The sequence below is a fragment of the Peromyscus eremicus genome, chromosome 7, assembly GCF_949786415.1.
Source record: "Peromyscus eremicus chromosome 7, PerEre_H2_v1, whole genome shotgun sequence".
Taxonomy (NCBI): Eukaryota; Metazoa; Chordata; class Mammalia; order Rodentia; family Cricetidae; genus Peromyscus; species Peromyscus eremicus.
In genome coordinates, this window is record NC_081422.1 from 4,900,976 (window position 1) to 4,913,860 (window position 12,885).

A 12,885-nucleotide genomic window follows, 5' to 3' on the forward strand; every position below is an offset into this window, starting at 1 on the left:
GAGTGATAACTATGCATTAAACCTGAGGTCAGCACTTGGGCAGGTCGGCAGCTGCAGGATCCTCTAAGTGTGTACCCAGGCCCTGCACAAGAATATTTTCCTGTTCCAACATGCAGTCGAGGCAGATGGAGAGTTGTGGCAAAGGATCTTTAATGCATGTTTACTTAGGTCAAGTTGTGGTGCCTCTGTGGACAAGATTCTCATTTGGCCCGTTTGAAGAATTGCTTCTAATTTATTGTAACTATGGATTCTTCCTCTGTGGCTCTTCTTGTTCTTCCAGGGTTAGAAGGAATTGGGTTTCTAGGACAGTCAGGCTCTCTCCAAAAGCAGCAAAAGGAGCACCAGGGGCCTCCTTCACGGGCTCCAGGGGCCTCCTCCACGGGCTCCAGGGGTCCTCCTGCATGGGCACCAGGGGCCCCTCCTCCACGGGCACCAGGGGCCTCCTCCACGGGCACCAGGGTCCCTCCTGCATGGGCTAGATGTTGGATGCCCCTTTACAACAAACGTCTGAAGGACCACACGCAGGGACGGAGTGACAAGCAGACAGGAAGGGCCGGCCACCTTAGAACGGCCTGCTCACAGAGTCTGCAGAGATGGCTCAGGGCTAAGAGTGTGCACTACGATTGCAGAGGACAAGTTCAGTTCTCAGGACCCATGCTGGGAAGCTCACAACCACCTGTAATTCCAGTTCCTCTTGTGGACTCTGTGGGCATCTGTACTCACGTGTGCACATACACCTCCTCAAACACACACGCAGTTTAAAATAAAAACCAATCTTCTTTGAAATAAAGAAATCCCTGCTTATGAAATGGGACTTTAGCTGACCTCCAGAAAACTCAGAACTCGATCGTTCCCACCACCAGCTGCTAAGAATGACTCACAGTGCCCGAACAGTTTGTGTAAACAACCAGTTCACTCGGAACTCCTGCTCTCTTTCTGGAACCCTGGGACTTGGGGTGCATGCCAGGCAGAGGCAGGCACACAGAGCATCTCACCAGACTTGAGCAAAAAGGAAAAAACAAATCCTAGATATCATCAGTTCATACATGTCATTTCAACCCATGGCTGCTTGACGGACGTCTTGTGTGACCACAGCAGGACAGGAACTCTGGATACCTGGATCTTGCTTCCAGAGGGCTGGCCCAGTGTACCTTCACCTTGCTGCGACAATAGCTGTTTTCAGTTCTGGGTGAATGAGTTTATTAAGTACAGAAAAGCAACAGGTAAAAGAATAAACAGTGAGCGGGTGAATGAGTTTATTAAGTACAGAAAAGCAACAGGTAAAAGAATAAACAGTGAGCGGCAGACAGCAGAGCGTCAAGCCAGCAGAGCTGACTGGAGCACCCCCATTGAGAGAGCAAATAAAAAGTAATAGCGTCAAATCAGGACCCGGCAGGCAACCCCAGAAGCCAGCTGCAGATCCCAACTGAGAGTTGATGCAGAGCAGAGTGTCCTCCAGGTGAGACTTCAGTAAAGGAACAAGCGGCAGATAGACACTCAAACACCCGCAGAAACCGACCGGCCGGGAAGTAGAAACCGTTGGATTTCTGACTGAGCTTCTTATTGCCACTGCAGATGATTTTAAATCACAGGAAGAAGAGTAGTAACTCCTGCTGGAAGTGACTCACCATCTAGCTGTTCTCAAGGCCATGTGTTCTAATCTCTTAAATTACCTCACATTTATCTATATGTGTGTGATATACATGTGCATACCACTATATGGTCCCTGGGGTGGAAATCAGTTCACTAGGCTTTGCAGCAAACACTTTTATGCTGAGCCGTCTCACTAGCCCTGAATACACTTGCTTCCGTTTTCTATTTTGTCATACATCTGTTTGTACAATGTAATAGTAAAGATTGACATATAACTCCGCACATGCTCCATTTCATCCATCTCCATCTCAAAAAGCCTGGCTTCAGAGAGATCATTATAATTACAAAATATGGAAAAACACAAAGAAAAATTATAGTGCTCATGAAGGACCCCTGCACCCCATTCAAAGATAGCTGCTTCTGATAATTCAGGTACTTTGAGAAAAAATAAGACAACTGTAGTATACTTTAATAGATTCTATTTACAGAAAAAGAATTGGAATTCACAGTTTCAATAGAAGTAAGACCCTGAACCCTAACTTTAGCTAGAGGGACTGAAGTGAGAGAGACAGAAAATGAGATATAATAACCATGTTTCCATTTTAAAATATACCTTACAAGCAAGGATTCAAGTACCGTAGAGATAACACGGCAAAGATGCCGTCCAGAGGCTGAAGAAAGGCCGTCTGCGTGTTTGTTCGCCTTGAATCCTGGTTAATAGAAGGTTAGGAATCTATGTACCCTTTACTTATATTCCAAGGGTATCAGCAAAATAGGTGCTGGGAATTTATGTTCCAGTTACACATACACACAGGTTTTTCTAAGAATACAGAGCAGTCCATAAGAAAAATAATTGTGCTTCCATCACTACTAAACTCTACCAAAAAAGATTTAGATGGGTTTCATGGACTAAAAAGAAGTGTATATTGCACACACTAGAGAGACATAAACACACACAAATATACACAAATATACACCCCCCCACACACATGTACACACAGACACACAGAGATACACACAGAGAGACATACACATATGCACAGACACAGAGAGACAAACACGAAGAAAAACAGATACTACACACACGTGTACACGCATACACACACACACACACACACACACACACACACACACACACACCATGAAGAGAGTTAGAATTGTGGAGACTAGAAATTCCTGGTGAAGGCTACCAAAAAAAAAAAAAACATAAACACCAACAAAAGCACAAAACTTTGATCTGCAGTGATGTTGTGCCTGCATGATATGCTAGGACAGTAGTGACAGAAACCTTGTGGGATAACCAACCTGTGTCTGATGTGACTTAAGGCAACTCCATGAGATGGAACCTGACACTGCTTGGGTGACCGCAAACCAGAGGCTAGACAGCCCAGGGACCTGGGGGAAAACCAAATACTACTGGTCTTAACAGATAAAAGTAACAATAAAACAACTCCTAATGACATTCTGCTGTACTCATAGATCAGTGCCTTATTCAGCCATTATCAGAGAAGATTCCTCCTCCGGCAGATGGGAACAAACAGAGACCCATAACCAGACATTATGACACAGGGGGAGAGACCTTGAAACACACAGCTCTAAATTGGATGTCTCCATCAGATCCCACCCCTCGGAGCTCAAGGAACACTGCAGAAGAGGAGGCAGAAAGAGGATATAAGAGCCAGAAGGGATGGAGGACACCAAGAGAACAAGGCCCTCTAAAACAACTGAGCAAAGCTCATATGAACTCACAGAAACTGAAGCAGCATGCACAGGGCCTGCAGGGGTCTGCACCTGGTCCTCTGCATATATACTATAGCTTTTAGTTTAGTACTTTTACAGGACTCCTGAGTGTGTGAACGAATAGGTCTCTGATTCTAGTGCCTTCTCTTGGGGCTTGTTTATTTTTTCTGTTGGCTTGGCTTGCCCAACTACCATATGCTGGTTTTTGTTTTTCCTTATATTTTGTTTTGTAATGTTTGGTTGTTATCTCCTAGAAGTCTGTTCTTTTCTAATGAGAGACAGAATGGGAGTGGATCCAGATGGTGGGCAAGGTAGGGAAAAACTGGAGTGGAGGAGGAGAAGAGGAGACTGTATTCAGATTATATTGTATGAAAAAAGAATCTATGTTTAAGAAAAGAGAAGTAAATACACAAAAATGAAAATAAAAAAAGAAATTCCAGCCAAACCACAGTATTTGAACAACAGCAATGAACTGAGAGCTTGACCTCTAAGAATTCCCAAATCCAATTCAAGTCCCGCCACTTAGCAGCTGAGGTCTGCAGGCCATATCACTTCTCCAAGCCAACCAGTAAAACGGAGAGTGGTGTTCAGCTTGAAAGGTTAAGGTATGCATTGTTTGAGTGCCTGGCATACTTAAGAAAGAGCCAGGCGGATCTCTGTGAGTTCGAGGCCAGCCTGGTCTACAAAGTGAGTTCCAGGAAAGGCGCAAAGCTACACAGAGAAACCCTGTCTTGAAAAACCAAAAAAAAAAAAAAAAAAAAAGAAAGAAAGAAAAAGAAAAGAAAAAAAAAAGAAATGATTAGTCAGAGTTTTTGCTATGCTGCTAAAATAAGATTGTGAAAGTACATTGCAATATGTACTTGTCCAGAGTGGAGGTGATCTGTGTCTTGCTTTTGCAGCTCAGCTGCTAATCCCTGCCTCTAGAAACACCTGTCCCTGCAGATACCAATCAAGGGACCTGTTGTGTGCTCCATCTTGAGTCCTTTCACCCTGAACAGTCTCCCCCCTGAATTAGCATTGTGTAATGTATTTTCAGTGCCTCTCTTTATTGTTTTGTGTTGTTTTGTTTGATTGACTGCTTGGCTGCAAGATGGTTTGTTGGTTGCTTCACTTTGGTCTCAGTTTTGTTGTATGTTAGGTGTTCTGTTTGTCGGGCTTTGGATGGGTCTCACTATGTAATCCAGGCTAGTCTCACACTGAGTGCTCAGACTCTGCCTCTTCTTCCTACAGACACAGGTTATGACCCATTCAAAGCACACAGTGATCGCACACTGGTCACATGCAGGTCAGTGCAGGTCATGTGGGGGTGTGTCTGGTCTGCGCTGAAACTGAGGAATCACCTGATCGACAGGAAAGCTGGTGGATTCCAGAACACAGAAGGCAGGACTGAAGTGTGGTCCTTATTAGTCTTAACAATAAAAACCTGGAGTCAGACATTGGGGTGAAAGCCGAAATATCGGAGAGACAGAGCAGCAGCCACTAGAAACTTCTTACCTCTACAAATCCTCAGGTCAAATGGGGACAGGGCTGAGATCCTGTCTCCACCTGCCTTATATCCCTGTCTCCACCTGCCTAGTGCTGGGATCAAAGGCACGCACCACCACAGCCTGGCTCTGGTTCTCTTTTAGACTGGTTCAGTCTCATTTAGCCCAGGGTGTCCTTGAACCTCTGATCATCCTACTTCCTCCTCCTAAACGCTGGGATTAAAGGTGTGTGCCACCACTGTTTGGCCTCTATGGTTAACTAGTGGCTAGCTCTGCCCTCTGATCTCCAGGCAAGCTTTATTTGTCAGGACACAAACAAAATGTCACACAGCACAGGATTATCAAACCTGGAAGGCATTATCTCCACTTCTAGATGGAACTTATTCTGAAGCAGACCGTGAGAGTCAGAAAGCCGGGGGCCCTGCACCTCAGTGCTTCCCTCACGTGCTCCACTTGACAGTGAGCAGAGGCTACCCCACCTCATGTATCCAGTCCCCCTTGCCCATATTGTTCAGATTCGCCCATTCTCCCCTTCTTTAGTTGAGGGCACCAGCATCTCTACTGGCTTATCTCTACAGCCAGCCCCTGGAATCCCAGGTCCTCCAATTTTCACACCAGGCGAAAGCAAATTCTCCTAAAATATTAATAATGTGTGAAACACTTTCCTAAAACTCCTCATTATCAGACTTCTTAAAAAGACATTTGTCAGTGAGAGGAAGAGAGAACCAGGTGTTGAGTGGAACCAGGATATATTATATCCAAGTATGAAATTGTCAAAGAATAAATTAAGTTTTAAAAAAAGTAAAAGCATTTTTTAAGATTGGGGCTGTGATGGTCACTCTTCACTGTCAGCTGGACTGGACTTGGAGACACCTAGAAGATTCGCCCCTGGCATGGCTGGGCAGGAGCTTCCAGAGAGGTGTAACAGAGAGGAAAGCCACTCTGTGTGCAGCACCACCCTGTGGACTGTGATTCTTTCCGCTGCTTGACTGGATGTGGTGTGGCCAGCTACCTCGCGGTCCTGCTGCCGATCCTTCCAGGCCACATGGACTGTATCCGCAAACCCAGAGTCAAACAAACCTTCTTTCCCTTAAGCTGCTTTTTCAGGTACTTCGTTACAACACGGGGAAAAAAATAAGTAACATACACAATCTCCACCCTGCTTCCTCCTCCTCCACTCACCCAGCCCTTGCTTAGCCGAACAAGGCCAGCTTCTGCCCACCTCCAGCTCTTCGCACGTAGTGCTTTATTCTGGAAGCCTGTCTGTCCCCTGTCATCCTCATCTCCTGCCCTGTCTGATCATCTAACGATCCCTCCCATACTGTTCCCTGAGCCTCACAGGGTTCTTCTGCCACAATTATCAAAAATCCTTATGGTGACAAAAGGTGGACACCCCCCCCCACCGCCCCCGCCAAATTATCAGAATTAGCAAAACTCATATATCTTGACCTGACCAATGAGAATCAGCGAGACAACCACCACATACACTATTCTGAGCCCTCTTGACCTGACCAATGAGAATCAGCGAGACAGCCACCACATACACTATTCTGAGCCCTCTTGACCTGACCAATGAGAATCAGCGAGACAGCCACCACATACACTATTCTGAGCCCCAGAATCCTTCAGCCCTACAGAGTCAAGCACAAAAGAAGAGCCAGAAGCAGAATAAAATGGCTGAGGTAGGGATCTAAAAGTATGAAGGGAAGACAAGGATTTCAACACAAAGCTGGTGGTAATGCTCACTCCAACGACAGAGCACAGCGAACTGGCACCTGGCAGCTTGAGAAACTGAGTCACCAGCACCCCCAACAACCCATGAATGCTGCAATCTGGACTGGCCTTACTTTTTTAGAGCCCTATAATCAGTTCTGGGTCTAACTTTAGATGATAGGTGCTGGATGACCAGAAGACTAGAGGAAAGAAAACAAAGTTTGGGATGTGTGTCTGGAAAATACTACAGTGAAAGAGTGTGCAAAACTGTAATGATGAGAAATCTCACTCTCTGACAAGCTGCCTAGGGACAAAAGCATTACACTTGTTAATATTCTAGTCAAGAATGAGACTCGCCCACATCCTACAAGTGCATGCTCAAATGAAGACATAAGCAGCATGAGTCCGTGGGTTTGAATGCCAGCACCCATGTAAAAGCTAGGTGTGGTGGCATAAACGTGTAATCCCACTGCTGGAGAGAGCCGAGGACAGGAGGATTCCTGGGGTCGCTAGACAGACAGCCTAGTCCAACTGCGTGCCCTGGAAAGCTCATGTTTCAAGAAAAAGGAATATCAAGGTGGACCAGCAGGATGTGGTGGCACACTCCTTTAATCTCAGCACCCTAAAAACAGAGGCAGGTGACTGACTGTGAGCTTGAGAGCAGCCTGGTCTACACAGCAAGTTCCAGGCCAGCCAAAACTGCACAGTGTGTACCTGTCTCAAAAAAAAGTAAGGTGTTCTGCAAACACTACTCTAATGACTTCTTAGTCTGCTGCAATATACTTAATAAACTGTTTTCTTAAACAAACAAACAAAAGTCAAGGCGAATGGTTCCTGGGGAATAATGCCTGAAGTGGTAACCTCCACGCAAATGTACCCACGCCCACACATGTGCATGCACAAAAACATACTTACACACACGCACACTACACACTCACACAATGACAGACACATGCACATTTCCTTTCTTGGGTATTTTAAAAGAAAACTACAGGGTAAGCGCGTGTTTGCAAAAGCTTCAATTCTTGCCTCCTTAGACACCGTGACTGAAAGGCATCTGAGCCCTTTTCAGTCCTGATTCTATGACATTTGTGGAATCGAGAGCATGATTAGACCTGCAGAGCTATAATAAAGCAGCCTCACGTGTAATTATCATCTCTAAAAGTGCCTGCTTCGTCTCTTTTGCTGATGTTGCTTGGATTTTTCATCTAAACAGCTTGAAGCTGCAAACTAGCATTTTCCAAAAAATCCTAGGGTTTCTTGGTGGGGTGGGGGTGGAGCAGCAAACACTTATGATTGCAAAATACAATTTTGCTTCCAGGTCAATATTTCTATTACTGCGATCATTTCTATGCCAGAATGAATATCTGTCGATTGCTCTCTGTGGTTTATATTAAGTCTTGTGTGTGTGAGGAGTCTGAAATGAGTGAAATGTGAGATTGTGTGGGCATGGTGTCTGTTTCTCTTGTGGATGTAAGTAATCCAAGAAGAAAGGAAGAAGGAAAGACAGACAGAAGGAAGGAAGAGAGGGAGGAAGGAAGGAGACCCCAGGAAGCCCTGGGAATGAGAACAATTGGGTGCTGGGGAGAGGAGATAAGTTTAGAATCATAAAGATCGGGAAAGGAAAGAGTCTGAGGGAAAAGGCAGAGTACACTGTTAGAAGCACCCAGGAACTCTACACACTTCTGCTAGATCTCAGCCTAGTTGATGCAATTCAGGTCAAGAGGGAGAGGCATTGAAAAGCTTCGTAGATGACGCACACTTTGTGGTTGTAATAATTAATATGGTGTTAAACTATAATTTTATGTTGTATGAACATAATTTCATACAATGATCACAATAATCTCTCCATTACTTTCTATGTTCCAGACTGTATGCTAAGCATTCAACGCACATTCTCATGCAATCCACATGACTCAGTAGAGTAGATTTTAGCATCCTTGTTTCATAAAGAAGGAAACTAAAGTTTAGAAAGGCCAAACAGCTTATCTGAGATTGCACAGCTATGGTGTCTCTTTCTCTTGTGGATATAAGTAATCCAAAAGATTGGTAACTCGGGCTACTTCAGTCATGATACACACACTCTAGAAAGGGCTTGCTGAGACCAAAAACATCACTGATAATTTCTATTCCAAATGGAATATTACTGTAGTTTAGATTCTAGTGAATTTATTTCTTTAAATTTGTTCTAAATTATTAGAAAAAATAGGTTACAGTGCAAGACTGAAGTTTTAGCTACCCATTGTTTGAATCTTGAGATTTATTGACATGATTACTTTCTGATTATAGACTAGGGAGATATATAGTTCTACCCTCATAAAAATTAAAATTGTGTGAGAAGCTTGATACATGGCAAACACATTATTTTTTTTTTTGGCTTGGAACACTGGATAGGAATTTCCGTTGTTAACTCATCCATGTGTTCATGAATAGCTCTGATTACATGGTATGGGACAACTAGGTTTTGGTTAAATACACTTCTCTTAAACCATTACTACCCACATTGTGCTTCATTCATCATCAGAATACACTTATGTAGAAATACAATGTTCATGTTGCCTGACTTTCTGGTTTATTGAGATGGGGCCTCATGTAGTCCAGAATGTCCTTGAACTCAATGGCTTTGAAGTCTTGATCCTCTGGCCTCCATCTCCCAAGGTCAGGAATTAAAAGGGTATGCCACCATACTTGGTTGACTTCCTCATTTTTACTGAAATCCAGTATCTGAATTCTAAGATTTTGAAATATTGCTTTCCCAGAACTCAGTTTTGAAAATCTGTTTTTTACTTTTCTGAGCAGAAACAGAAAATGCAATCATGGGCATTAATGAACAACTAATGAAACTAAAAGTGAGTCTCAAATTATCTCAGGAATTCCTATTTTTGTTTGTTAGTTGTTTGGTTGTTTGGTTGGCTGGTTGTTTGTTTGTTTGTTTGGTTGGTTGGTTGGTTGGCTGGCTGGCTGGCTGGTTGAGATAGAGGCTTGTGGAGCCCGGGCTAGTCTTGCTGGGAGAGTGACCTTGAGCTTCTGTTCCTCCTACCTCCACTTGATAAGTGCTGAGAGAGCAAGTGCTCCACCATGCCTGGGTTGTTCAGTGCTAGGGATGGAACGCGTGCTTTCATGGATGCTACCCAAGGACTTCACCAGCAGGACTGCTTCTCAGCCCCTTGTGCTTTAATTTGCTCTGTTCACAGTGTGTGCTTCCTGGAGTTCTGGTGACCCTCACACATACCATCTTTTGACCCAGCTCCCTTCTGTCCCAGTGTTCTTGCCCAACTGGATTTTATTTTAAGTCCACGGGTAGCTCCTGGTACTCTGCCTTCAGGGTGCCCTCAAGGTGAAGAAGAGAGCTCTGCCCAGCTAGCTGCTCAGGGAAGGATTCTGCCATTACTGTTGTGCTTCTCTGGAGCTCAGTGGAAGGTTGGATGCGCGTCCCTGGCTTCCTGTGTGTTTCCTTCAACCTTTAGGAGCCTGGAGGAGTCTTGAGAAACGAATCTTCACTCTTATCCGGTGTTAATAGAGTCCCAAGCACCTAGATCATAGACTTTGTAGGTGGAGTCAACACTGTGGGATAATGTCTAGGTGCTGCTACCTCACACTAGAGGATTTATCCCAACACACACACACACACACACACACACACACACACACACACACACTTCTGCAGACAAACATGCACCCACACACTGAATTTTTAAACATACTCATCTCTTGTTTGTTTTTATTATCTAATGCTAACATTTTGTAGATATTCAATAATCAACATAGTAGCATATCCATTATTTAACATCCTAGACCTGGGTGACATCTACAGTAACACTGTTTCTGACCATTGTAATTTTTCCTGAGAATTTGCAAGCTCATACAACTCTCCATTCTCCATTCTTGACCTTGATGATTTTAAAACCGTAGCCCAGTCACTCTGTAGAGTGTTCCTTGATTTGGATTTGTGTGCCATAATCTCAGGATTAAGGATGGCCTTTGTGCTTTTGTACAGAAAAATGACAAAAAAAAATTGTTTCTTTCTCTTTCCAGCACATTGGGTGCCACACAAGTCTATTTATTCCTTAAGGTAACATCCACTTAGTAATTCATGTGTCTGTGGAATTATACTTTATAACTATATAAATCCCTTTTCTCCCATTTTTACCCATGGAAAAAAGAAAGCATCTTCAACAAATGGTGCTGGCATAATTGGATGTCAACATGCAGAAGATTGCAAATAGATCCATATCTGTCGCCATGCACAAAACTCAAGTCCAAGTGGATCAAAGATCTCCCATTTTTACCTGCTGGTTTTAACATTTCTCTAACTCCACTGTTCCTAAGATGGTGTCTTAATTCTTATTTTCTAAAACCATTGTCTGCCAATATTCACTCACTGGCTTTCTGCTGTCTTCAAGGCTATTTCTCTCCACCACTGTTTGACTGTCCGTAACTGCACATTCCTAAGTTAATATTTTATTCAGTAACTGCGACCCTCTATTATCATATATATTGGTGCCCAAAGTATCCCAGATTGGGCCAGGGGGAGTTCTGATGAGCTGGTGTGAATCCCTTAGACATACCTGCATCATTCTCTAAGCGCTCCCCTTCCTACCTTGCATCATGAGATCTTTTGGGTTGGTCTGTGTATTCAGGATGCTCTAACAAAACACCATAATCTGGGGAGCTTATCAACAACACAAAGCCAGTTCTCACAGCCTGGACCCAGTATGTCTAAGATCAAAAGGCCTTTCTTGATTCCTAGACTGCAGCTTTCCAATATATCCTCACATGGTAGAGGAGGAACAGCTTCTCTCTGGGGCCTTCTATAAGATCTCCAATGCCACTCACGATGGTTCTGCCCTCATGACCAAATCAACTCCCAAGGTCCCTATGTCCTAACAGTGTCACCCTGGAACATGGGAATTATGGAGGGACACACATCAGGTGCTTCACAATGGTTAGATCAGGGCCGGGGGACACTTTCAAAAGAAGCTGAAGAGCAAACCACCAACTTCCAGAAATTGCTGATTCTCATACCGAAATAGGTCTATAATTTGAACTGACTCACTAAATGCTTGGGCAACAGGGAGTGCACTCTAATCAGACTTCTGACATGGCATGCTTTGCACAGGCAGCTATCAGCACGTATCCTACCCAACATCAAGGACTCATAGGTGACTGCTACATCACAGTCCAAGGCTTCCACCAGGACAAACAAAATGCTAATTATACTGAACCGCTTGGGTCCCTCCACCATCTGACCGGTCCTCCCTCCCATCGTCCCGCCACTCAGCTGCCCCTGGCCTTCATCAGACTCTCCAATCCGGGCTGCAGGCTCCTTTCTGCACTCTTTCTGTAAATACAGACTCCATCCATCAAATCTTTCCCAGAACTCCCAGCAGTTTCCATCACACGCCTTTAGTTTCTAGGAACACAAAGCTGCCACGAGGCTCAGTCCACCACCACCCTCTCCCCACAATTCCTTTGGATGAACCCTTACTGCTGCCATGGCTGCCTCAGGCTTGCTCCCTACCATGTTGTTCACATGCTGCCTTCTTTGCCTGACAACTCTATCCCAGCCCTGTGCCGTGGAGCCAGGACTAGGGCTTCCTCTCCTGGCTTTCACCTTTGTCAGAGCTCACCCAGCAGATAACTCCTGGGCTCTTCCTGAGAGTTGCAGCCACTGGATTTGTGGGTGAGCAAATGCCCCCAACAGTCTCTGCCTTCCTTCCCAACCTTGTCTTCAGCTGCTGCTCCACCCTCATAACCATGCGTGTAGAAGTAACTTCAGTTCCTGCAGAACAGATGATTTTGGACATTGCCTCACTCCACAATCCCCTCTCTTCCTGTCACCACCTCCCATTGTCCTGTCCATCTTTTGGCTGCCCACCCTGACTCCTCTTTTCTCCTTCCCATCCCCACCATCCGCTTCCTGGGTAGAGATGGGCTTCCCCTCCTCTGCCTTCATTTAGCCCTTCAAATGACGCTGCACTAACCACACTGTAGTCTACCTCAAGTTCATATCCCAGTACCTCTCCCTGGACAATCTATGATCACTGGAGATTCAATTACCTTTACCTTATGTCCCCAACACAGCACCTGGTGCCGGCAGGTAGAATACAAGAGAGTCTCAGACTGTGTAAATGGTCAGGCATGAACAAACAACCAATGGCTAGATTATGCCACTGAGTCCGCTTTAAATTTATTCTTTTTTTTTTTTTTTCAGATACAAGTGTGGAGCATTCGCTCTCACAATCTTGTGAAAACTCACTTACTCTCTTTTTAAAATATGTAGATTATGCTGAAGGAAAATGCAGAAGTGTTAGGTATGAGAGCCTGGCACCCCCAGCCAGAGTTCACATGGCTC